Source organism: Otolemur garnettii, unplaced genomic scaffold (genome assembly GCF_000181295.1).
Source record: "Otolemur garnettii isolate 467f Iridium unplaced genomic scaffold, OtoGar3 scaffold00057, whole genome shotgun sequence".
Taxonomy (NCBI): Eukaryota; Metazoa; Chordata; class Mammalia; order Primates; family Galagidae; genus Otolemur; species Otolemur garnettii.
This window is the reverse complement of record NW_003852452.1, coordinates 4,105,694-4,132,171: the sequence shown is the minus strand read 5'-3', so window position 1 is coordinate 4,132,171 and position 26,478 is coordinate 4,105,694. Positions and strand designations below refer to the sequence as shown.

The 26,478-nt window shown below is 38.3% G+C and overlaps 1 protein-coding gene across 5 annotated transcripts in view; it reads left to right on the top strand.

Annotated features, from left to right (window-relative positions):
* Window positions 1-26,478, top strand: part of SOX5 (SRY-box 5) — a 1,023,582-nt gene that overhangs the window by 253,306 nt on the left and 743,798 nt on the right. For all 5 annotated transcript variants that reach the window (XM_003792461.3, XM_012806794.2, XM_023514671.1 and 2 more), the window contains exon 4: window positions 14,540-14,636. The gene's annotated coding sequence lies outside the window, so the exon portion shown is untranslated. The remainder of the gene's footprint in view (window positions 1-14,539; window positions 14,637-26,478) is intronic.

The window sequence follows — 26,478 nt, the reverse complement described above, 5'->3', positions numbered from 1 at the left end:
AAAAAAAAAAAAAAAAATTTGGTACAGTCTGAAATTTTTACTTGGCTTTACCAAATGCAAGTTGTAAAGATAGAAGAAACTTTTCTAAACTCCCAATAACAAGAAAAAGGACAACGTTCCGTCATCTGTGCCAGATGATCAGTTCTCTTCTCTTGCTTTTATGAAATTCTCTTTGTGCACTTGTGGCCCTTGTGAAAAGATGATAATTATTTCTTTAAAGAGGGTGTCCCAAATCATAAGTTTCAAGCCTCACAGAACTTGTTTCCACCCATCATGAGGACACCATTTATACCAGTTGCACAAATGCCCTGTATCTACTGATCCTTACCTCGGATTAAAACCGTATCATTGGATGTTTTTTTAAATATGGACGACGTCAGCTTCATTGGAGTAGGCCAAAGGTGAATCTGAGTCCTCAAAAAAAATTCCTAATCAAAATTGTATTTATGTAATTTTGAATGGTTTTTCAAGTAATTAACCCTCAAGTTATTACTTTTGTCTTTAGTAAAATCTTGTTAAACTAGGTCCTGTTTTCTTCATCCCTAAATAATCCCTCAGTTTTATGAGATGGAGCAATACTGATAGATTGGTGGTTCTGATCCTAGGCTGCCATTGATCTTGGTACCCTGCCGCCATTGATCATTTCCTGCTCAGGTAGGAACTAGCAACAACTGTGTTTGAAATGCAAATAGCCATTAGCATCTTTTCTTCCCTTTATTCTAGTCCTTCTTTCCACCGGGCTCAGAGGAAATGCTCCGTAAAATTGATTGGATGGATCACAGTAGCAACTTTATTTACCTGTGTGTTGCTACATTCCTTGCCACCAGACGCTGAGCGGCTGCAGGGCAGGGACCACAGCATTATTTTTTCCCAGCCCCCACTGTGGTTCTTTTTATCCAGGCAGCACACAATGTATGTCATGTTGGTGTTACTGTCCTAACAAAAATCAGAGTCCAGACCAGGAGTATTGTAGTCATTTTCCGCTCACGTAAATATACTTCTTAACATCTCACTTCCCAACTCGACTATTTTCTCCCAAACCATTGTGAATTACTATCAGAGCCTGTGGGAGTGTATCATAGCGGTAACTTGGAAAGTGTTGCAGCCGGACTCAAGTCTTTTCATCGGGCACGGTTTCCCTGAATTTCTTGCTTCTGTTTTCTGTTTTCACTATGCACGCTTTATGTGAATAAGATGAACATTAGCAGATTTATCTACATGTCTTCATTTCTATTCTACAGCAATAGCTCCTTAGAGTAATATCTGGAGTTATAGTAATTTTCTTCATATCAGAGAGTTTCTAACTGTGTTAATAGAAGTTAGGCAGGTTGCAGAGACATTCGTGAGAACTACCTATGCTGTAACATTTAAACAATTTATTTGATCTCTCTTTAGCTTACCTGCTCATGCCTTTGGAACATTGATGTTGACCTTGGTGGAACTTTGTCTTATAATCATGATAAGTCCTTCAATAAAATCTAACAGAAAAATAACATTTAAATTTCCAAGTGATTTATTAACCCTTTGAATACCTCGTGATGTGCTGTGCCCATCTTAGCAAAGAGACGCTCGACACTGTATTCACATCTTATTTCATTGAATGCTCAATTCCTAATGCTGTCATACTTTAAAAAATGAAAAAAGGAGAATAAATAATAGTACAAATGGTAGGTAGTGCAGAGTACTGCCGCCTATCGCGGTATTGATACGAACTGAGGAATGATCTTTGAGGGCAGCAGAACATAGTAAATATTCATCAGCCTTCAGCCATTAAATTGCAACCCAGTTTTTAAAAGTAACTGCGTGACCTCAGCCCCGTGTCTGGGCTTCCATCCCCTCATTTGTAAAGTCAAAAAATACACGACCCCCCGTTTTTCACTTGGCTTACTCCTAATAATCCTTTCAGACTCACCTTTTCTCGGAAAGCTATTGCTGACTCCCAGGGAAGGCTGGGGCTTCCCCTCGCTCTGGCACCTTCCCCGGCGTGCTCCATCCCAGCCCCGTGGCATTCCCTTGGTGCTATCTGTTTATTCCTGTCTCTCTGTCTTTAGAGCATGAATTTACTGGGGGCAGGTATCTCGCCTTTGGGCCACCAGTGTGGATCCGGGGAGGCAAAATAATGGTGTTGAGGATACAAGCGGAGTTCCCATCTCGTCTCTGGACCTGGATCCTGGCTCCAACACTGACCAGCTGTGTAGCCTTTGCAAGTCACTTAACTTACTTAGGTTCTTGATTCGTCTCACGGCAAGGGAATAACAATGGCTGGCTCATCAGAGTTCTTGTCAGAATAGATTTCAGTAATAATAGTCAAGCTCCTAACAAAATACCTGGAGTATAGAGAGCACTCAATTAACACCATCACTGCTATCTTAGCCAAATTCATTTTTGTTGAAACAAACATAACATTGTGTTGTATGATTTTTAAGGTACCGTTTCAGATATTAAAGGCTATTGGTCATTGCACTCTGTTCACTGAGTAAGAAAGAAATAAAATACTTTTAGCCTTCTGAATTTGAATAGGGGGATAAAAAGTGGCCATCCGTTAAAAACAGTATGCTTATGTTGTCTGTGTGCCTTGCTAAGAACAGAGAAGGGTCTGAGATTTTTACCCTATTTGCAGGCCAATACATCAGCCTGCACAGTTTCATGGAAGCTGGCAGAAGACACTGGACTTTTGGATCAGACACAGAGAACAATGTATTACTCACAGCATTAGTAGTAGCCAAAGCATTAGCATTCGTACCAGTTTCCTGAGCCCTAATTCTCACATGGTGGGTGATTCAAAGAGAGCCTGGCAATTACACTTCAGGGGGAGGAAATTGGAGCTCAGGGAATCCGAATCTTTTAAGATGGACAGTAAGTCTGCCTAGCTTTGGCCCTAAGTGAGACATTATCCTTATAATACCGGAGAGTAAACAACCCAGCCTTTTGCTCTGGAGGAAGACACTATGTCCATCTTCCAAGAAGGTTTTCACTCTACAAATGTCCTTTAAAAGGTAGTTCCGAAGAAAAGGCCTTCAGCGCCTCCATGCATAAGAAGGGCAGAAACCCAAGAGACCCAGGAAGAATGGTCTCTCAATATGGAAGTTGGCATTTCTAAGGAACACGTTGGCAGCTTTCATCAGATTCCTAAAGGCATATGTGAACTACGATGTTTAATTTCTAAATTCCTGTGTCATTATTCAGATGCTCACATATCTAAGGAGAAAGGAGGCGAAATACCTCCTGGAAGGCATCATGAGACGTAGAATGAGATGTGGTGAAGACTAAGGGCTGTCTCCGGGAAGAAGGGATTATTCATTCTTCTGATGCCTATTGAGTTCTTAAACACGTAAAAAGATAAGCAAATTCACTTTTTAAGACTGGGCGTGCACTATGAAATTTTGGATGAAACTTCATAATAGAAAAGTCAATCTTCATCCCAAAGGCTTCCTCATAGGCAAGTCAAAGGCGACTCCTTTCTTCACAAATAAATTTCCATTTCCATGTCATGCTGTTGCAGCGTATGTTTCTGACTTTCTTGATGCGCCTGGCTTTATTTTTAACATTTTTATAAGCAAAGTGTTCTAAACACCGTGACAAATTATTTTATGATCCATTTATCTCAATAATGGTGACCTCTGTCACTTGAACCACTGTTCAGTGTATCCCCGAGCAGCAAAGATTAAGGCCTAGGGCATTTTGTGGAATTAGTGACTATAAGAGCTGATAGTCTTAGGCTAAACCAGTCATTACCACCCAGGAAATGTTACACTCTGAAAGCATTATTACATTTATGTAACAAAAGTAAGAGACAAAAACAGATGGCTTAAACATCGGGCTAATCCAGGGTTGGTCACCCTCAACACTATTTGCATTTTGGACTAGACTGTGCTTTGTTGGGAGAGGGGTTCACTGTAGGATGTTTAGAAGCACCCCTGACCTCTACCCACTAGATGCCAGTAGCATCCCCCAGAGTCCTCATGATAAAAAGTATTTCCAGACCTTGCCAAATATCCCCCAGGGACAAAGTACTGTACTGATCCCGTTTTAAATGTGGAAACAATATTCCATCAATGAATAAAAAGACAAGTAGAGAGTGTTGCCTAAACCTGAGCTCACAGCTCCGGAAGGAAAGGCATGCTTCCACGGTTTAAGGAATTTCAAAATTACCTCTGTGCCGGTTCTAACAGTCCCACATGCGATCTGTGACAGCGCACGGTGGGTGACACAGACCACTGGACTTGGGTTCTCTCCTGCTGCTTTGCGGTTCTGTGATGGGTGGGTCAAGTCAGAATGTTTCCTGAGCTTTTTCTTTGTAGGAGAGGGATCAACCCGGTCATGCTACTGCAGAGAATTGCTGAGGACCAAATCAGACGAGGCAAAAATGCCTTCAAGAGCTGAAAGACTCTGTACTTGTTAAGATGAGCAAAAGTGAAATGATTTTGTTTTCAAGAATGTCTTGAAAATCGTAGAGCATGCCTTGAAATAACTAGGAGAACCCCAGGGAATTGCAAAAAAAGAAAGGATTTGAGAGTCGGTGTTTTTGAAGATGCCCTTCAGCCTTGCCCTGCTGCTGGTTCTGTGTTCTCGGTGGCTCCCATGTGCTGAGTGGCCGGGACAGGAGGCACCGTGGAGAGAGTGGTGGGAAGGCTTGGCTGACAGCAGCAAGGAAGCAGCACTCCCTGTATGAAAAGCAGAAGGACTTGGTTCACGTCTCCTCGGTCTCCGAGGAAAGTACTTAGGAACTGAGTAACTGGAGAGTCTAAAAAGGAGGAAAAGTTAATATTGGAAATGTATTAAAAATGGATACTGCTGCTTTAAATAATCATATCTGACTTATTTTATAATGCTATACATCATTTATTAACCAAAAATACCCCGCGTGTGTTATTGAGCTTTACTTTTGGCCAAGAATGAATATTCTTTCCATATCCCATGCTCTAACCTTTTGAATAATGCAGAATTGCAGCAATTTTTCCCACTTTTAAATATTTAGGGCCAGCTTCCTTGACTGAAACAAACATATGCGCCTGAGCTTTGAGCAGCAGAACCCTGTCGTCTCTGTTAGGATGGATCTTAAAAGCTTGATGACCCAATATCTGGGGTAGTTCAAAAATGCTATTCCCAGACTCCTGACGGATGGTTCTGTCGTCAGTCTCTGATCTTCTGCCCTTCCTTGGTGTGGTATATATGTCGATAATTTTGCGGATGTGAACACTGAGGCATAGATGGGTCAAGTGACTGGGTTCAAAAGAACACTTGGGTATGTAACAAAGCCAGAAAGTGATCCATTCTGTCTATATCCAGAACCTTTGCTTATAGTCCAAGTCATTTGGCTTTATTCAGTCCATTCCCCGTTGCTAGATAACTCCTTTTAATACAAAGTCGTTTTTCATAATGCACTGAAATCTGTGTCCCTCTAATCCTGCCATCAAAAACAAAAACAAAGCCAAAAAGCCTTGTTCTTTTATCTGGAGCTTGAGACAATATATCTACTCTTTCTGTTCCAAATGACAACTCTTCAGATATCTCATTGTGCTTAATGGTTGACTCTCCCACGCTCCTAACTTTGATCTTTTTCAGACTGAATGTATCGTCTCCTCTTAAGAGTACCTGATTTAGCAAAATTGTCATACCTACTCTGTTCCTGCTTAACCTTTTCTGGCTGTTGAGATCTGTCCAATTACCAACCTATGGGATGGAAACCAGTTCTGGAACCTGATTTAAAATATTGTCTTATCATGTAGCCTTGGTGTAACCCAAATTTGACTGGACACTAAAATCATTATTCCCTTTTTCCCCACTGCACTAGCTTGCTCTTTGTTTGCATTCTAATTGCTGTCAAAGATTGCAAAGTCCCGTGAACTATTCTGAATGTACTTTTTTTCTGTATTTAATATTTTTTTATAATAAAACTACAGTAAAGCAGGTTAAAATTTCAGGTTATGGATTTAAGTCCATCTTTCCCATTTTAAGGTCCTTCCCATTTAAGGTCCATGTAAAAATTTCCTTACAGATTATACTTGAGATCTGATAAGTTTGTCTTCATCTAGCTGTATGATTACTGCATAATTATTCAAGTGTCTCGGGTAAGATAAAAATCATAAATATTATTTTTGTCTTTTCCCATTAATTATTAAGCACAGGTCTGTTTCAAGGAAATTTAATCCATACATTTGATTCATCATCCCATAATTTTTCAAAATGTAATTTTATAAGAGCCATTGCACATCAGTCATTTTTATGATGTATATGTGAGTGTGTTTACTCCTAAAATCAGAAGGTCATTTTTTTTTTTTATAAATAAACAAATGCCTGCAGGTTAAAAATGTCTTGTCTGAGACATAAATTTGGTTAACTAGTCTCTGCCACCTACCATTGGAAAAATCTGTTTTCTTGCCAGATTGAGCTGTCTTCTTAAAATAGACTAGGCAGACTTCCATCATTTTGAGCTCTGGGGTGGAATTTCCAGGAGCAGTAGATCTCTCTTACTCTTTGATTGGCCATAGATTGAGACAAATCAATGAAAAATAAGGGTATTACTCAGTAATCCACAAAAGGTATAGACTAGGAATACATTGTTATTGTCATGTACCACAGATTATACGTGAAAACATTACAGATATTATATGTGGGGAACCATATTGAGGGTATGGCAAATATTGGACCAGCATTCTGGGCTCTGTCCGTGCTGTTGAAAGGATCCCGTGTTCTATGAAACCATGACCTACTTCAAGATAGTTCTGAATAAGGGATAGATGGTGGTTCTGTCAGAGGACAATGAAAAATAAAGTAAAAAATTGTATATGGTCAGGGGCCAAGCAGAAAGACAGAAGCCACTCTGATTATTTTCCAAAGGGGATTTTGGGGCCCGATGTGATGGCTCATGTCTGTAATCCGAGGATTCTGGGAGGCCAAGGTGAGAGGATCCCTTGAGCTCTTGAGTTGAAGACCAGCCTGAGCAAGAATGAGACCCCCATCTCTACTAAAAATAGAAAAATTGGGCAGGCGTGGCAGTGCAGGCTGTGGTCCCAGCTACCCAGGAGGCTGAGGCAAGAGGATCTCTTAAGGCCAAGAGTTTGAGATTGCTGTGAGGTATAATGACACCTGCTAGCTACCCTACCCAGGGCGACAAGTAAGACTCTGTCTCAACATAAGAAGGGGTTATATAATGCTGGAAAATTGTTACACATTGATAATAATAATTTGTAAAAGAGCAGCCTAGGGGTCAGGAGCAGCCAGACATTATGACCCTCTTTGTGCTGCGGAGAGACAAAGAGAGGAAGCAGGCTAACTACAGCTTTTGGGCCACAGCTGGAACCAGGTGGTCCTGCTTGGCAGGAGGCAGACCAAGGGAGAGACTGCTGCTGAGATACCTGCAAAGCCAGGAGAGGTGGGGAGAAATTCAAATAGCAGAAGACTGACAGATGATCAACTGTGGACATGGTTGATGGACACTGTTTTACTAGTATCTCTACTTACATATATGTTTGTAATTGTCTTTAATAAGGGCTTTGCTGTTATCGTTGTTTTGTTTTTAGACAATCTCTCACTCTGTTGCCTAGGAAGAATGCACTGACGTCATCACAGCTCACTGAAACCTCAATTTCCGGGGTCAAGCAATCCTCCTGCCTCAGTCTCTCAAATGTGTGTGTGCCACCACACCTGGCTAATATTTTGGAGTCTCATTCTTGCTTAGGCTTGTCTTGAACCCCTGGCCTCAAACCGTCCTCCCACTTTAGGCTCCCAAAGTGCTGGCGTTACTGGTGGCCAATACAAGGTTTTTAAGAAGTAAATGAAAGAGAAACAGACACCCACACATGCACACCCCTCAGTCCTTTGACACTCCCTGTAAGCCTCTGTCTAATCTCTTCCCAGTCACTGTACTCTCCTGAAAAGTAACTGTTAGGGGAACCTGAGAAACTTGGCTTCCAGGGTCAGCCTAAATTAGGGGTCAGCAATGCAGAGGATAAGCAAAGGAAAGGTCTAAAGGAGAAAGTTTGGTCTTTCCTCATCCAGGCAAATGAGGCAGTGGCTCTCCTCCTTCTGGCCACACAAAATTCTTGCTGGAGGTTCCTGCTGCTTTCTAGGACTTTCTGAATCCCCCGGCGGTGTGCTCTATTTAAACCTAGTTTTAGTGGCCTCTGGTTATGAAACCCATAGTGAGTAAGCCTTTCGACTGGCAATATCCTTATAACATACCCAGTTTTTACATACTTCACGTGCACTTTTGTTTACATAGTAGAGTTTGCCAGTACTTATACATTTCATGCAAACCCTACTTCGGTAGGAATATTCATGGTTCCCGTTTGCGTAACTTAACCTTGCATAGAGAGTGAGAAATTGGGCAAGGAATAATTATAATGAAAACTTTGGCCCATTATAAAGGAATGGCTCTTGGTGTGTATTTGTTGCATTTAGTTGATAATAAGGAAAGCCATTCTCAGGGTTTTAACATGTTTGGTCATAAAGATTGAAAATTTAAACAAAACCGGACAAAATAGGAGATCGCTAGCTATGTAATTATTTGGATTAGCTCGTCAAATCTCACTATCCTATTGAAACCCATCTATACTGATTCTGTACTAAGAAGTAGGTTGTTGGTTCTCAAAAGCATTTAACTGTGAGGTGGGGTTTAATATCAGAAACAACACTTTCTAACTAAGAAAACTGTGTTTTCAGGGGGCATCAAGTGTGATCATGCAGGTGGCACGTTTTCTGAGTGATCTCCTCATGGGATCTTTCTGATTCACACAGCGGCTCTGTATGTGCTAGCAGTAGCCCTGGCCTTCCAACTCCTTTGTTTGGGGGAGGGGGGGAATGTTACTGGCAGAAGTTTTATAGCCTTCTCTAAAGAAGAAGTTTGACTTTTCAGTACCAATATCTGGATTCTAAAGAGATCCCTGTGAAGACTGTCTGGGCTCCGAGCTACATGCTGGTCTTGGATTTCCAGGTTTGCCTGTTTGCATTTAGGCCAAGAATCCTTTATCTATTTATTTTTGCTACTCTGTGGCTAAGGCGTGTTAATCCTTTGTGGAATAGTAAAACCTTTAATTATATTAAGGTCAAGATGGGATCACAAAGTGTTTTTCTCTCCTCCAATGATCATTAACACCAGGGTGTGTTCCGAGCTTACGCACTAATCTGAGTGTGCACCACTGATGGGCCAAGGTACACCATACTAAGGTGCAAGTTAATATTTGCACGTTTTCTTTGTTTTTGTTGGTTTTTTTTTTTTGAGACAGAGTCTCACTTTGTCACCCTTGGTAGAGTGCCATGGCGTCACAGCGCACAGCAACCTCCACCTCCTGGGCTTAAGTGATTCTCTTGCCTCAGCCTCCCTAAGTAGCTGGTACTACAGGCACCTGCTACAACACCCAGCTATTTGTTGTTATTGTTGTTGTTGTCATCGTTGTCATTTATTTTTTGTTTAGTTAGCCCAGGCCGGGTTGCAACCCACCAGCCCCAGTGCGTGTGGCTGCCGCCCTAACTGCTGAGTATGGGTGCCCAGCCAATAGCTGTATGTTTTATAGAAGCGGAAGTGTTTTAATCACTTGGTTAAAGAAATTTGTGTAAGTCCTAAAGTTTTCATAATACAGTTTGACTTATCTAAGCAAAGGCAAAGCCATCCACACATGTCAGAAGAGGTTTTTCAATCCGGTCAACACGGCTGGGCTTTAAAGAGAGGATGGCAGTGACAGTAGCAATGTGCCCATAGGTGCTGGTGTCTCTCAGGGTCAAGGCCCAGTTATAGCAATGCCCTAATTAAGTGAGCAAGTGTCCTAGTCTCTCTGAGCCTCTGCACTGGGAAATGGGAGCACCCTGAGAGTAGTGACCTTGTAGGTTTTGTGATGACAAAGTCTTAGAAATCTAAGAGTAAAGCACTTAGACCAGGGCTCAATCAATAGCCCTGACAATCTCTTTAAGGTTCGTTTTTTGATAAAAAAAAAAAACCATTTTTTTCTTGAGTTACCTTTTGCTTTCTTGCTCACCTTTCCTCACCCCGTTTTTTCCTAGCTGTTCTTACACCTGTTGCTTCTTCCCTGACCAACTCTTTCTTGCTGCGTCCTTACCCGCCTGACGCTATTCTTGAACTGTTCCGAGATCAGGCTGTTTCGACCAAAACATTTGGAGGGAGGCTTTGGATTTCTCCCTTAGACATGCCTTTGGTCTCTTTTCCCTGTGTTCCTAAACATACCCTATTCATTGATTGTGTGTTGGCCCCTTTTCGGAGGCAGATGACATCAGGAAACAGCAGCCTCGCAGAGTGCTGTGGCACTGAGATTGGGTTTTGGATCTCCGTAGCAAGTCCCAGTTTTAAAAGTTCTCGGAATGTCTGAGATGGAACATCAGAAATTGGAGTCTGCGGTGCCCTGCCATCCCGTGTGGCAACACCGTTCCTCCCTTACCCCCTTTTGGGGACGAGCGTGTGTAAACATGTGGGTATCTGCTCCCTTCCCCATCTGGCATCTGCTGGCCTATCAGCCGAGCTAGCTGTTCCGTGTCAAGAGTGCTTTAGCCTTTTCATCACCAAAGAGAAAGAAAGGAAATCCTATAAAAAGGAACGTCTTCCCCTCCCCCCCACTTCACTTGTGTTTTGTTGTTTCTGAGCAAGTTTCCTGCCATTTACCTTTGCATTTGCATTGCTTATTGATTGGCAATTTAAACATTGTTTATTGTGCTCTTTTGTTTCACTGTTCAAGAGCTAAAACAAAAGCTGCCAGGCCCTGCGAGGTGCACATTTGCATGCGGTGAGCGTTGCCCGAGGAAAAAGTAATTGCTAATGCATATTTATGTGGCACAAATTTGCCATTTGTTTATGCATAAAATTATCAATAGTGCAGGGCGGCCCAGCCGTAGAAAATGGTGACCTTTTTAGCTTAATAAATAGAAATCAGCTGTTATTGTGAAGAGATCAGCCATTTATTCTGTGTTGAGGGACATTGCCGGGAAAATGCAGATTGGGGCTGGCAATATCATTAAATGGAAGGCCAGTGACCCTTTCCGTAGAGTCTATTATACTTTATCTAATAGGGGATAAATGACTCTGGTTGGCAAATGGAATAAAGAACAACAGTTTTGGTTTTGGTTGTTGTTGTTCTTGTTGGGTTTTTTTTGCGGGGGGGGGGGATTTATTTTTGTAATTTTCCAACTCTTTGGATTTTAAGCCGGTAAAACCGAACAGGAAATCTCATGCTGACCTGTTGCTAGAATTCCCTCCCGAAGTATCTGATTTGAAGTTGCTTTTCTCCTTCATTCTTCCCTATCTAGAGTTGTACCCATTGAAACAAATAGTAAGTCGAGTGATATTTTTCTAAGAGAAAGGGTCTTGCTTCTGTTTTTGGTTTCCTTCTCTCCTTCCTTGACCTTCTCTTCTTCCTTGACCTTTTTTTCATTCTTTTATCTTTGCATGGAAGGTATCTTGGCATACGACCGAGTTGCTGTATGTTTGATGTCTTAAAAACAGTAAAGGTACAAGAAGATACTCTCATCCTAACGTTATCCGTGTATTAGAAACTGAGGGTTTTTTTTTTAACTAAGCATAATATTTCCAAGTGATAAGAAATGGCTTAAGTAAGTTATGGGGGTCCTTTGGTTTGCAAAGTATTCTGTACATATAGAAACTTCTCATTAGTATATTTTCTCAATATGTAAAAAAAACAAGAGATAGTCACCCATTTTGGTTGTCCCTGGCTGTATTTGATAAATAAAATGTCCCTGTCTCCCCAAGCTTGTCTCTGCCTGTAGTTCATTGTGGCCTGACCACATCGTATGTCTGTTGGCTAATCTTGCCTTAGTATGTGAGTGAGCGTCTCTGCCCCTTAGGATTTTTTTCATGCATTTTTTTTTCAATCGTTAGAGAATTCATGATGAAGTAGAAGTCGCATTTGTTTTTAAAATATTAATATGTGATATTTGATAGGTTCAAAATTGTATACAATCCATGTAACAAGATGACGAAAGAGAGGCCTGTAAAACCCTTTCCACCAGGCTGCCTACCTGCCTGCATCTCCCCGACTGTGTTCACTGCCCCTACGTGAAGTTTCCACAGTCGTTTGTGCAGCCACCCATCTTTCCCTCATGCTGCACTTTAGTGTGACAGCGCGTCCTGCAGCGTGTCACCAGAGTGACTGAGTAACCTTTTACTGGCAGAAATGGGTCTGTCGTTCCTTTTCAAAGTAGAGGGTGTAAATAGGATTCAGACACTAGGGTACATTAGTCCATAAAATGAATATATTTTTTATGTCATTTATAAGGTATTGATTTTAGGTCCATTAGATTCACAGTCCCCAGTGGGAGAAAAAAACAATGATTTAATGGGCAGGTTGGAAATTCCAGTAGGAAGAGCAGCGGTTAACCCCTTCGTCCTCAACTCCTCCCTGCCGTATTTGATAACATTTGCCGAAAGCTGAGACAAGGATCCTGGGAGGAAGGGGCAGAACTCTTAGCGTCTGTCTTTCCTGCAGTTTACAGTGGGACAGAAAGGAGATTTCAACTAGGTTATTGCTGTGCCTCTGAATGGGCTAGAACAGATCGTTCTAGGTTGATAAGAGTTGGCAAAATTATTTTTGAGAGGGTACTTTTTACATTGATGAATTCATTTTATTTTTACAAAACCAGAACACATTCATTTATTTAGAGACTAGTCTTACCAATGTAAGGTATTATTTGGGGAGATTAGGGACCAGGAAGGAATTCAGTTTTCTTGTCTTTTTAATTTTTTTTAAGGAAAAATATTTTTCATTCTCAGCTAAGAAAGTGCATTATAGCATGATGACAATTGTAACACTTGCTAGGCAAGTTTTATGTGATGTTCATGACATTAGAGATCTTAGTCATTTTTAAAGCGGGGTGATTCCTGTTCATAAATACATAGAAAATTGTTGGTTTATATGAGCCTCTTTCCTGATAAGAGGATGCCTGAATTATCCTTTCTCTCCTATGTAATTAAATTGAGGTGTAGAGCTCTCATAATAATTCTAGTGAATTTCACACAACTGGTGTTACTACCCTCTAAGAGCAATTCTCTTGTAGGCTGCTTTGGCAACTACATCTTCATTCTTATGTCTGAAAAACCCTAATTATAATATAGGCAGAAAATTTTTTAAAATTCCAATTATCTGTCCAATCTTTGGCCATACTTGTCTGTTACGAGTGAGGGAAAATATGTCATCCGAAATCTGATTACTTCAAAACTTGACCTGACAGAAAGATATGGTTAACAGCAAACATTTTTAGAATTTTATATTTTAATTCATGTGTTTTCAAGTTTCTTAACAACAACAAAAAATACATATAAAAATACAGGCTCCCTCTTGTGGGTAAAGCTACCACCTGTAAATTTCTCTGTCATCCAAACATGACAGAATTTTACTGTTTCACTTTTAAATAAACTCAACAGTGGTAGTCTTATGGCATGTGTTTAGATATCATATTTCACCTAACTGAAAAGAAGTGGAGTTTGTAGTAATTTTTCAGGAAAATTTTTTAATAGAAATAAACATTAAAAACAATTCTGACTATGTATAGAGAGACTTTATTTCACCCCAGCAACCTAATTTCTGATGTTCAAGGTTTCTAATGAGAACTGTTCTCATTTTGGAATATTCTTTAATGGAGTGACTCGGAAACTATTGTAAGAAGATGGATTCTTCTTTTTGTCACTGTGGTGACTTCTGAATTTCTGTGCTTGTTAACAAATGTTCTTGCATTAGAACGGAGTAAAATCCTCCCTACCAGTCGTGATCCATGAAGATAAAATATAGGGTGGTAAGGAAACTATTCAAATACCATCCATCTCGTGATCAACATGGAATCATTGATATTATACAGATGAGCACTGCAGCATTACTCAGTTTGCCTTGAATTGAACTGACAGTGGAGAGGAAGAGCCAGAATCAGGGCTGTGGTTCCCATAGGTTGGAGTTCTCTGCTTTCCTAAGTCTCCTTCTTGGGAATCTTTATTGACTTTCAGGGATTTTTTTTTGTCAAGCCTGGGGAAATCCTTCCCAAAGGCAGGATTTTTTTTACTCATGATGGTGGCAAGAGCAGTTATTTCTGAAGTAAAGCCAGGCAGTACAGTCAGGGAGATACACAGCGGGGGGTAGGAGCTCAGAGATAACTGAGCCACTCCTACTCCACAATTACTCTGCTGACTATCAGATTTCAGGGGAACCCAGGAAGAGACCTAAGGGAATGCCAGAACACCTTTCTTAAATCATTCCAAGAAAGCAATAATATACCATAGTGGAGCCATTTTAAAGTGATTCACCAGGAGAGTTACGTAAACATTAAACCAAAGGAACAGCTTCTGCGTTTTTAAACAATGCCTCCTCTTCCTGCATTATAATTTGACTGTATTTATATATGTAAAGTTACATTTCACATACCACCCATCGCATGATCATATCTGTTTCCTGGTTCATTTATAAGTTCATATGCTCTATGTATAAATTTCTTTTGAAAACCGTAGGCATCTCCTACTTCCAAAAGTCGCGTGTTGATATATTTAGTAAATTAACAACACACTGGTAATCATCTACTTCTATTTTTCCAGCTTTCCTCTTCCTGATGACATGATTCCTGTTTGACTCTGTTTAGAAGATTCTGAGAGCTGAACAGAGAATTTTGGCACCTCACTGGGTAGGAAAAAGGTATATTCATAAAATGCACAATATACACTTTTGAAAGATCTATCACTACCTTTGCTACTTCACAAAAATGGAAGTTAATATGCCTTCTCTCATTTTTAATTTATAAGTAGAATATATAAAACATACACATATAAAAGCCTAGTACATAGTCCTTTATATTCAGATGACAACTGGCTTGATAATTATAATTTTGAGACTCATTATGAAGGTAATCTCTCTAAACTGGCAGATGATAGCAACATTTCTTTTCTTTTCATTTTCTTAATGAGATACACTTTTTTTGAAGTTGTGAAAGCTTTTTTTTTCCCCCTCCACTGAAAAATGTTTCATAAAACATTTGTTGCTTTTTTGTTGTTGCTGCAAAAGAAATATTTTAGATCACAATGGCTAGGTCAAACATTTGAGAAGAATTTTGTATGGGCTATTAAGTATTCCTGGGTATGTTTCTGTTAACACATACAAAAGTGCCATTTTGTTGAGACCAAACAAATATATTTCAGTGTACTGGCAGAGACATTTTGTGGGCATCTGTCTGTGTGTGTATTTATGAAATACTTGTTTGTCTTTTCAAAAAAGTTATACTCTTAGGAATAGGAACTGAAAGCTTGACTGTGGACCTAGAGTTGAAAATCCTTTTATAATCAATCCCAGGGCTAAGTAGGCATCAGGTGGGGAATAGCAAAAAAAAGTTGTAGGGATGGGATTCTCTTGTTCAGAACAAGTTTGAATAAATAAAGTCGAGAGGAAATCTCTTTTTGTTGACACCTAAAAAGAATAATGAAAAAGTGGTCTTCTCGTATGGTCATCTAAAACTTATTTATTCAATAATCTGCTCTTGAAGTTTTATGATTCATGTCTCTGACACTCAAGATACAAGTATATGTGTGAAAACCCTTAGAACCAGTGGTAGTCATTACCGCCTTTAAAAACTAAACTGTTAAAATCCCAAATAATGCCATGAAAATATTCATAAATAAAACATCATCATCACAGCCATGTGATGGAAAAGAAGATGTAGCGAATAATGGATTTTTATGTTCATGAAAATAGAGTAAGTCACAAATAAATTTTTGCCAACATCGACCTTCTCTGGTTTCCCAATATACCAGTGTCAATAAAAGTCAACAGCCAATGACAAGCTTGGACTACGACTTCTGATTAACATGCAATGTAAAAAGCTGTGATTCCTTATAAGAAAGGCACTAACCTTTAATTTAAAAGATAAATTATAAGAACAAACAATTAGCGAGGAACATAACTGTAATACACAAGCTAATAAGAAACCAAAAAGTTATGCCTCTTTCTAGCTAAGTAGTCAAAGGCAGTTTGGAACGCTGGAGTTGTGCTAAGCATGTGGGGACATGGGCACTGTTGGTAATGCTGGGAAAGGGTGTAGTCCTTCAACTTTCCAGAGAGTGATTTGGCCATCTCTGTTCAGAGCCTTAGATGTTTGTAAAGCACTCTATGCAACATCTCCACTCTCTGACTTTGGAAAACACCTACCCACCAATAATTGAGGGCAACAGTTTTAAAAAGATAGGATTTTTATATTTCTGTTAAATGAAGTCAATATGGGTAGTTCAGAGGTGGGTCCCTGCAACATAGTTGACCATCATCTTTTGCTCTGTTACTTTGAACATGTGACTTTCACCTAGTGTTGCATAATACCCAGGATTGGTATTCCAGCCATCATGCCCTTATTTCAACATCAGGAAGGAAAGATTACTAGGAAAAGAGCATCCTCCTGCCCCCATTAAGGACATCTTCTGAATGATGGCCACACCCTTTACAATTAGATTCCATTGGCTGGAACATTGTCATGTGACCATGCCAAGCTACAAGAGAAGCTGGCCAATGTAGTTCTATTCTGGATGGTAAATTTAGCAGAGTTCCTACAGTGGAAGAAGAAGAGGATAAATATTAAGGCCTAACTAGCAGTGTCTTATAATTTCACTTCTAAGAATATAACTTAAGGAAATAGTTAAAGAAGGAGACAAAATTTATGTATTTATGTAAATACATTCATTTTCATATATTTGTAATTTGAGATCTACTAAACTGTTCAGCAGTAGAGAACTGGTTAGATAAATATGGTATTATATAGGCAATAACATATTTTTAAAGAACTTTTAAAGACATGAAATTATGAACAATGCAATGTTAAATGAAAGAGGTCAAGAATTTACACTAACGATACAGGGTATTTGCAAGTTTGTGCGTCCCTACGTGCAGCACACACACATACATTCACAGATATAGGTGAATATATGTGTAGTAAACATGTCAAAACACAGAAAAAGACTTGAATGTATTTATACGAAATATATAATATATAATTGCTTAGAATCTCTGAATCATGTAAACTTTTCATTTTCTTCATAGTTGACAGTTGGTTTACACTAGTGTGATTTAATATTAACATTGAGAAACGTGGAAGGTATGAGTTCCAGAAGGTGAATGTAGGTTGCTCAGTGCTGCTGTTGGTTAAAATACTACCTGCGTGCTTGTTCAAGGAGAGATGAAATAGCCTCCCACTCATCCTTTTGGGCTGCTTCTCCTGAAGTTGAGCTGGAATGAGGTTTCTTGCTCAGCAGAGCCACACGGCCACTTAGAAATTTTGATCATTTTGCAGCCTGCCTGCCTCTTGGCGGTGGGGAAGTTTGAGGCTCAGTCCTGCAGCTGTAGGGCTTTGGACAAGCGTATGAAGGTTCCTGGTATGCTGTCGGTGTCAAAGGCAAAACACAAAACTCAACAGACGTCTTTTTCTTCTGCATATGTGGAGGAGATTGAGTAGAGTCTTACTTCTTTTTGAAAAAAATATTTTGAAAGGGTTGTGTTACCTTCAAATATTGAAAGAGTGAGTTTGCTTGTGAGCAAAGTGAGAAATCATGATTAGATGTTAATTTGTGAGAAAATCTTTGTGGACATTAGAGTGAGTGCTTTTTTCCCTCCTGAACCTAAACTGACTTTATGCTTAGAACGTATAAGAGAAGGTTTAGGAGTGTAGACTTGGGAGACAGATTATTTGGACTCAGCTCCTGACTGTACCACCCAGACCTGTTTCTTATTGGATTTGTTCCTTAACCACCTTGCCTCAGATTCCTCATATGTAAAGGAAAGAAAAAATGTAGCAGGCAAATACTTTCTACATGGACACGGGTGTAATTAGTGTTTATAAGTCATTAAGTAAGATAGACATTAAAGCCCAAATTGTTTTTGTAGGTACAGTCACTCTATATTTATAAATGATTAAAATTTCATTTCAATAGGCAGATTGAATAATTTTAAGTCCTAATGCTCTTGTTAATATAACCTTAAAATATATTAAGGAAAAATAGGCTGAACAAAAAAATAAACATAGCAGTGGTGATATTAACTCATTTCTCTTAGTCATTAATAGAATAAAGTGGAAAGAAAAATCAGTAAACATTTAATTTTGAAAGATAATGTAAGAAATTTGACCTCTTAGATGTATGTAGAACCTTGCATGAAGCTATAAAATTCATGTGATTTTCAAACACACATTAAACAATTATAAAAATTCATAGTATTCTGTCAATAAATAAGTCTTAATAAATTAATATCTCAACCATTTTCAAATAACTGACATTGTATCATGATGGAATTAAACAAACAATAAAAATAGAGCTAGATATCCAGTTTCATAATTCAAAAGAAATCACAATGGAAATTAGAAATATCTTAGACTAAACAATAATGAACATGTTACATATAACCACTGTTGAACGCCTGCAAGAAGTATTTTCTGGGACATTTATCACCTAGGCAAATGTATTGTAAAAAGGAAGAAAGAGTTAAAAATAATAGGCTAAGAATTCATCTCAAGAATTTACAAAGCAAACAACAAAATAAATTGAAAGTAGTAGAAGAAAAACTAAGAACAAAATAAGCAAGTGGGAAACAGTTATTATAAATTAACAGAAGGACCAAGAAAGCCAAAAATGGATTATGGGAAAAGAGGAATAAATTTTCCAAACCTCTGTTGAGACTGAGCAAGAAAGCAAGTGACAAGGGACTTATACCCACGATCAGGATCCAAAAAGTGAACATCACAGCAGAGGTGAAGTTATGAAACAGCAAATAAGAAATATTATGTCGGTACCTATGAAGGGTTGAATGAATGGAAAAATTTCTGGAAAAATATCATGGCAAAATTTGCTAAAAAAGAAACAGATAACTCGAATAGTTCTGTAACCATAAAGAAAACTTAGTTCAGTAATCAAAAATTGTTCAATGAAAGAAATTCCAGACCCAATGGCTTCACTGGGAAACCCAAGGAAGAAATAAGTCTAATCTTATGTCTAAATGTTTTTTAATAGAAGATGTAACATTCTCATTTTATAAGGTCTTTATAATCTTGATACCAAACCTGGCAAGAACAGCATGAAAAAGGGCATTTTCAGGTCATTTCCTCTCATTACTATCAAGGGAAAAATCCTCAACAAAATACTACTGAGCCAATCGAGCAACATATACAAAGAATCATTTATCAGGACCAACCTGGTTTATTCCTGAAATGGAAGATTTGTTAATACATAAAAAACTGTGTATTACAGATTAAAAGAAAGTATCATATGATCATTTCAGTTTATGCAGGGAAAGCATTTAATAAACTTAAACATCTATTCCTCGCTTTTCGGAAGTCTTAGAAAACAATAACATTTTCTTAGCAAAACAATATATAAAATACCTATAACAAACATAAGTTGTAGTAGTAAAATATTGAAATCTTTCCTTCTGTGATTGAGAATAAGACAGGGATATTTGCTATCATCCTTTTCATGCAGCATTTTTCTAAAAATCCTAGCCAATGCTAGGTGATAGCAAAATACAGAAATAAAGTCAACAGGATTAAAAAAGAACCAACTATCATTATTGGAGATGTTATGAGTTTGTGAGGGTTTTGTAAGGCTGATGCATTCAATGTAATATACAGAAATCAACTTATTTTAGCCGGGCATTGTAGTGGGTGCCTGTGTCCCAGCTATTTGGGAGCCTGAGGCAAGAGAATTGCTTAAGCCTGACACGGAAAGTCTGTCTCAGAAAAAAAAAATCAACTTATTTCTGTATATCACTATCAATTTTTATCTGATTTCTGGTAATAAGAGATGCAAGAGATATGCAGTTTTTCTATGGGGAAAATGATGAAACCTTTGACAACTGCAACAACAACAACAGAAATAGCTGGGTGTTATGGCAGGCACCTGTAGTCCCAGCTACTTGGGAGGCTGAGGCAAGATAATTGCTTAAGCCCTAGAGTTTGAGGTTGCTGTGAGCTCCTCAGGATGAAAAGTGGAATGCACACTGTTGAATGTAGTACCTAATAAAGGTGAAATTTATAGCCCCTGCTCAAGCAATAGCAACTCGAGATGATTCCAGGCAAACTCAATTACTGTAGAACCTCCATAGTTGACCACCTCCCTACACAGACACTTACACACCCAAAGCTATATAAACAGATAACAAGAAACAAAGGCAAAACAATCAGTTGGCTTTTGATTATGATTACATCATACCTATAAATCAATTGGGGAGTAAGGGACCACTTTACAATGTTGGATCTGTTAGTCCATGAGCATGGTATATCTTACCATTTATCTTGACCTTTGAAAATATTACTTAAGAAAGTTTCACAGGCTGGGTGCAGTCGCTGACACCTATAATCCTAGCAATAAGGGAGCCCGAGGCGGATGGATTTATCTCAAGATAAATATCCTAGAAAAATATGTATGTCAAAAGACATGCATGAGGACGTTTACAGGAGAAATATTTGTGTTTGCCAAAAAACTGTAAACAACTCAGTTGCCATCGGCAAGTTGGAAAATTATGGAAAATCATACAGTTAAAAATGAAGTGATGAAAATAGAAGAATCTTAGTGCTCTGGTTAATATTAAGTGGAAAAACCAAGGCACATCAGAATACATACTTACAGGATGATCCCTGGCAAACTCAATTACAGTAGAACCTCCATAGTTGACCACCTCATTAAGTTGACCTAATTTTCATAGACCAGACATGTACCACATGTGACGTATCAGTACGGTAGGCCTAGTCCCTTACGTTGACCCCCTGTGTATATTGACCAATTTGTTACAGTCACTTGGGTGGTCAACTTACAGAGGTTCTACTGTATATTTGTGTAGGAGTAGCTTGTTGAATGGTAAAACTATAAAGAAAAGTGAAGAAGGACTCCTGTAAATGCCAGGAAGTGCTGAACTCTGTGTGAGGAAAGAATTTGAGCTGAGGGGAGGGAGAATCTGGGTCAGAGAACATTTCTGACCCAAGGGAGAGTACCGGGGAAGTCTGTGCATTGGTTATGTGGGTGTACGCTTTCTTAGCATTTGTGAAACTGCACATCTTCTGTGCATGTATACTGTCATAAGCAAATGTTTAAATCATACAGCAAGTAGTTGATAAGTTACATTTATTTTAGTGGTCTTTTATATTTTAGGAGGGAGAAATATGGTTAAAAATAGTATAAATTCAAATGAAAGATTTTTCAAAATTAGATAAAATCACTCAAGATGCTTATAAAGAATTTCCCACCTTGGAAATGAATAATGACAGGATAGTAAAATAAGCATTATTTTTTCCCCAATACTCCTTTCCTAAGAGATGTAATAAAGGATATTATCCATATTAGGCATAGTAGGGTATTAGATTGAATAGAGGTAAATGTTTTAAGAACCATAAACGTATGGGTATTTCATTATTATATATTTTGAAATACTTCTCCATGTTAAAGCATCCTTTGCAACAAATCAATACTCCCCAAAGTGCTTCGTTGAACACCAGGTTATTTACTGAATTAGCTAAAAACAATACAACTAAAATGAGAAGCTTCACACAGGTACTGTAAATCTAAGGCTTTGTGGAGGTAAGTTGAGAACATGGGTTGGTTATATCATGGGGACTGCTTGTTTTAGTGCCCATCTCCTTTTTGTGTTAACATTCTTTCAAAATGTCACTGCATTTATAGTTATTTGCTCTAACCATTTAGCCAGTTAATAATCTGTGATCCTAAGTGGTTGCCATTTGTCCAGGCCTCATGATCACCTTTCTCTTTTACTTGCAAATAAGCGAGCTCTTTGCTTTAACTATTTATCAATCCAATCCCTTTTTTTTTTCCCTCTCACAGGCACCCTAATCTAAAAAGTAAAATGCTTTATTGCCTGAAAAAGGCAAATAATCCCAATATACTGTAAATTGTCAAGGGAGTTCTGTATAATTAAAGATTACCCTGCAATATACAATTTTTAAGGCATTTATCCCGACAGGGTTCACCGGCCTTTGAGAATGAGCCACTTTGTTGACAAATCTATCATGTAAATTGTGCAACATTACTGAGAATTCTGAAACAGCACACTCTTAACATTTTAATGCGGATGGCAGTTAAAAAAAAAAAAAGCCCGAAAATAAAATGCTGAATATAATTCTAGTTGATTTTTAAAAGGTCTGCCACCTGTAGATAAAAACGTGCATCACTCTGAACGCATAATTAACAAAACTAAAAGACCACGGCCAAATCCAGTGACCCTCCAAAATCAACACCCTGGATATTATTTTTAAAAAGAAGGCACTGATATTTGGTTGCAGAGATAGAGCCTCCTGATGCGACGTACCTGCCCCACTGACTGTCCCTGCTCTCAAACTTCATCCGCATTGCTCATTATCCCGGAGAGAATGGTCTTTGTTACGTGGATCCTTTATTTCTTAATATAATAACGCATTATGCAATCCTATAGTTCATGAAAGGTATAAGATTTCTATTCTGTTGTATTCCAATTCTCACTGTCTTTGAGAACCTTTGTAAACCATTGTAGCTCATCTTTTATTGTACCCTGAAATCTCTTGAATAAGACTCTCTTTTTCCATGTACTTTCAGCTTAGTCTCACCAACTTAATGTAACATCATCAGTAAAAAACACGGGGCAAAGTGTGCCAAAGGAATAGCGAATGGTACTGTACGTTGGTCATTTTTTTTTTTTTGTTTCTCGACTCAAAAATGATTTGTTTAAAAGCCTGATTATACTTGATTGTCTTCGTGCTCTACATGCAAATATTTAACATCTCTCTGAATAGATTTGCATGACATGATTAGGTTTATTTTTGGGGTGTTTCGTGTGTAGATGGATGTAATTCACTGGGGGAGTTTTAGTAGCACAATGTGAATTGCAGAGTTCCTTTCAAAATGGTACATCAACTTAAGTAAGAATGCGGTCAGAGAAGAGAGGGTCCATTGCACTGATCTTGCAACGAGATACTACTGCTGGGGTCACTAGTGCTGATTCACTTGAAGTAGCTTGGCAGAAAATAATGGCCTTCTATGTACAATTCTTTGGCTATTCTTTGGGATGTTGACTTCTTCACTGGTAAAAAAAAAAATGTAGACAAAAATATACACATATTGAGTGTGAATCACTCAAAAGTTATAGAAAAAATTATTACTTTAAAAAATTCAGGTGGCCAAGGATAGGTCTTAATAATTTAATAACAACTGCTTGAGCGTTGTTTCCTTGTTCAGCAAATATTTAAAATTAAGAGGATTTTTACTTCCAAGTAAAATAATGCATGAACTGTTGACCAAAAGCCTTTCTCATAATATGTGAGAGCAAGCGATTGCTTATGTTTTGTCTTTCTTTAGAATACTAAGCAACAAAGAAGCGGTTCTGACAGGAATCATTTAAGTAAAACCTTGAACCCAAACTGTCTTCATAGTACTTCATGCAAAGTTAAAATGCAGAAATTCTATACATCTTCTCAATGAAAGGACTTTGCCCACAGTCACATTCCATAATCAAAGTACATTTTGCATAGGCTGGGCACAGTGGCTCACACCTGTGGTCCTAGTACTCTGGGAGGCTGACGCAGGAGGATCCCTTGAGCTTAAGAGTTTGAGATCAGCCTGAGTGAGAGCAGGGCATCCTGGTAGATGCCTGTGGTCCCAGCTACATGGGAGTCTGAGGCAGGAGGATTGCTTGAACCCAGGAATTTGAGGTTGCTGTGGGCTAGACTAATGCCATGGCACTCTCTCCTGGGCAGCAGTGAGACTATGTTTCAAAAAAAGAAATAACATTTTGCATAAAGTGAAGTTGAACTACAGACATTCCTTATAAAATGTAACAAATATTTCCTAATTTATAAGTAAATATAAACGATGTTTTTATTTTCTGGAATAATGTGCCATATCTATGCATATTTTAGATAATTTATAAATAACAAATTATTAAAATTGTTAAATTTGTATACCATTACCATATAAATTCTAGAAAGAATTGTTTCTTTGTATGTTTAAATTCTTAAAATAATATTTAAGATTTAGACTTTTAGAATACTCTGAAAATAAATTCTGGATCCTGTATAAAGAATAATAGATATCATTTCTTGTTATGAAATCCACCTTTTGAAAACCATTAAGTTAACTATTGCTGCCCCTCTTCTGGCATTGCTTTTTTCTTTATTTCAAATTAATATGAGAGTACAAATTTTTAGGTTACATTGTTTTCTCTCCTAGCATTTCTTATATTCACTTTTTAATTTTTTTTTTTTTAGGAAAAAAATTTTTTATTTATTATTTAGAAAAAGAGTCTCACTTTGTTGCTCAGGGGTTGAGTGGATTGGCATCATCAGAACTTACATCATCCTCAAACTCGTGGGCTCAAGCTATCCTCCTGCCTCAGCCTCCCAAGTAGCTGGTAGTACAGGTACCTGCCACAACGCCTGGCTATTTATTTTTTTTGAGACAAATTCCTATTCTTTCTCAGGCCAATCACCAACTCTTGAGCTCAGGCACCCCACCTGCCTTGACCTCCCAGAGGATAACAGGTGTGAGCCACCACACCTAGCCACATCACTTTTTTGGAAATGAAGAAGTTATCTCACTGTTGGGAGCATTGATCCAAGTCTATGAATTCGCACATGGATCTACAGTTGGATTATTTATTTATTTATTTATTTATTGTAGTTTTTGGCCAGGGCTGGGTTTGAACTCGCCACCTCCAGCATGCGGGGCTGGCGCCCTATTCCTTTGAGCCACAGGCGCCACCCTACAGTTGGATCTTTTAAAAGTTCTCATGCACTTCCCTCTTTCTCCTGAACAGTTTTATAACCAAATACCTCAATTTCAAAAAGTGATTTTTATAATGACATGATCCGGAGGACGGGACAATTTATTAAAATAAAGAAAAACATATTTGCTAGCTTGTTCAATGAACTAACCTATCTGAATTTAAAGAAACTCTTTTGTAAAATGAATCCTTTGTTCTTCTATTCAACACACTTTAGATGGTTACTTTACGTAAGTAAATTTTAGTGCCTGGATATTTTTCTGTTTTTTAACTTTGTCCTTATTGATATTAAAATTCATAGATAGATATTTCAATTTTAGGAATAGGAATAATTTTCAACAGCAAATAAAACGTGTTGTTTAAAAGCAAATTTATACATTGACTAGCTATTTTAGAAAGAAGTGACACAGAAACTTAATAGAAATTCAGTATGTTGATTGACTATTAAATAGAAAATATCAAAATATCCATCTAATGGTGGAATATAGGCGGGCAGGGTAAACCGAAAAGGAAGCTCAAAGCAAATTTTAACCTCTTAAAATCCCTGATAATTATTATCTTTTTCCTCTCTGATTGCCTGTTTGTTTTAAGAGTGTTGTTGTTTAACAGCAAGCAACACGCATGTCAAAATACTTAAATTAAAAATCAGGCCTCAAGACTCTTGGTGAGGCAGAAATAATCCAACTATTATTTCTGGTGTAAAAAGTTTTTGGAATAACATTATTTGCCCAGAAGCTCTTTTCCAACCTAATAACTCTAGGAATTGTGATCTAAAATTTCGAGAGGATTCAGGCTGCCTAACTACTAGAAAGTCCGAGTGTGCAGGAATGTGACCAGAGGTGAAATCTGTTTTAAAAGTTCTCCGAGGAAGTTCTAGTTGGAAACAGTCATCCTGCAACAGAAGAAAGGCTGCAGACGAAAATACCACTCAAGGTTGTCTTAGTTAAATATATGCTGAGTACTTGCACAGCAATCTCCAAGATGTTCCCTAACTAGAGTTGTAATCTATTTTTTTAATTTTAGCCATGTGCTTCAAATCTCCTCGAACAAAGCACTCAAACTATATTGAAACAAAGATCAACACATTCTGCATTGATTCACCTTCTTTTTAGTAATTTCTTTATGAGACATTTTAGAGGCAGGGTGTGATGTGTTCCCGGTCTATCGATGGCAACCCTGTTGTGGGTACATTTAACCTCCTGCCCTCTCTAGGATGGTGTCAGAAATCGTGTCAAGAGTCAGATGGAAAAGAAGGATGCTCACTGTTGCCGAGAACACAAGAAGGATGAAAGTGGGATCTTTGTCTCCAAACATGTGAGAGTCCAGGGAGTTAGGTGGAGGTGGGAGTTGAGAAAATGCATCAGATTTAAGAGTGCAAGGCAGAATGCAAGGTTCATAACTCTTTGCATCCAGAGGCTGTCCTGATCCGACGTCACATCTGTCTCAAGAGGTCAGCTTGCCCCTGGTTTAATCGTGGGCATTTTGTATAATGTTTGGCCATAAAGAGTACCTGCACCCCACTTCCTTTAAAGACAACTATCTCAAATTTACTGCCCACGATATCTCAGAGAAACCCAATAGTGATAAGCAGTATTGAGGGAAAGTGGTTTGAAGGCTACTTAATTAATTCTCTCCACGTGTTTCATCATCTACCTCTGAACTGAGGCAGAGATGCAGAGACCTGTTCCTGAAAGTCAGTCTTCCGGTGATCCAACTAAGTACTTTCTCAAGACTTAAACTTTTTTTTTTTTTT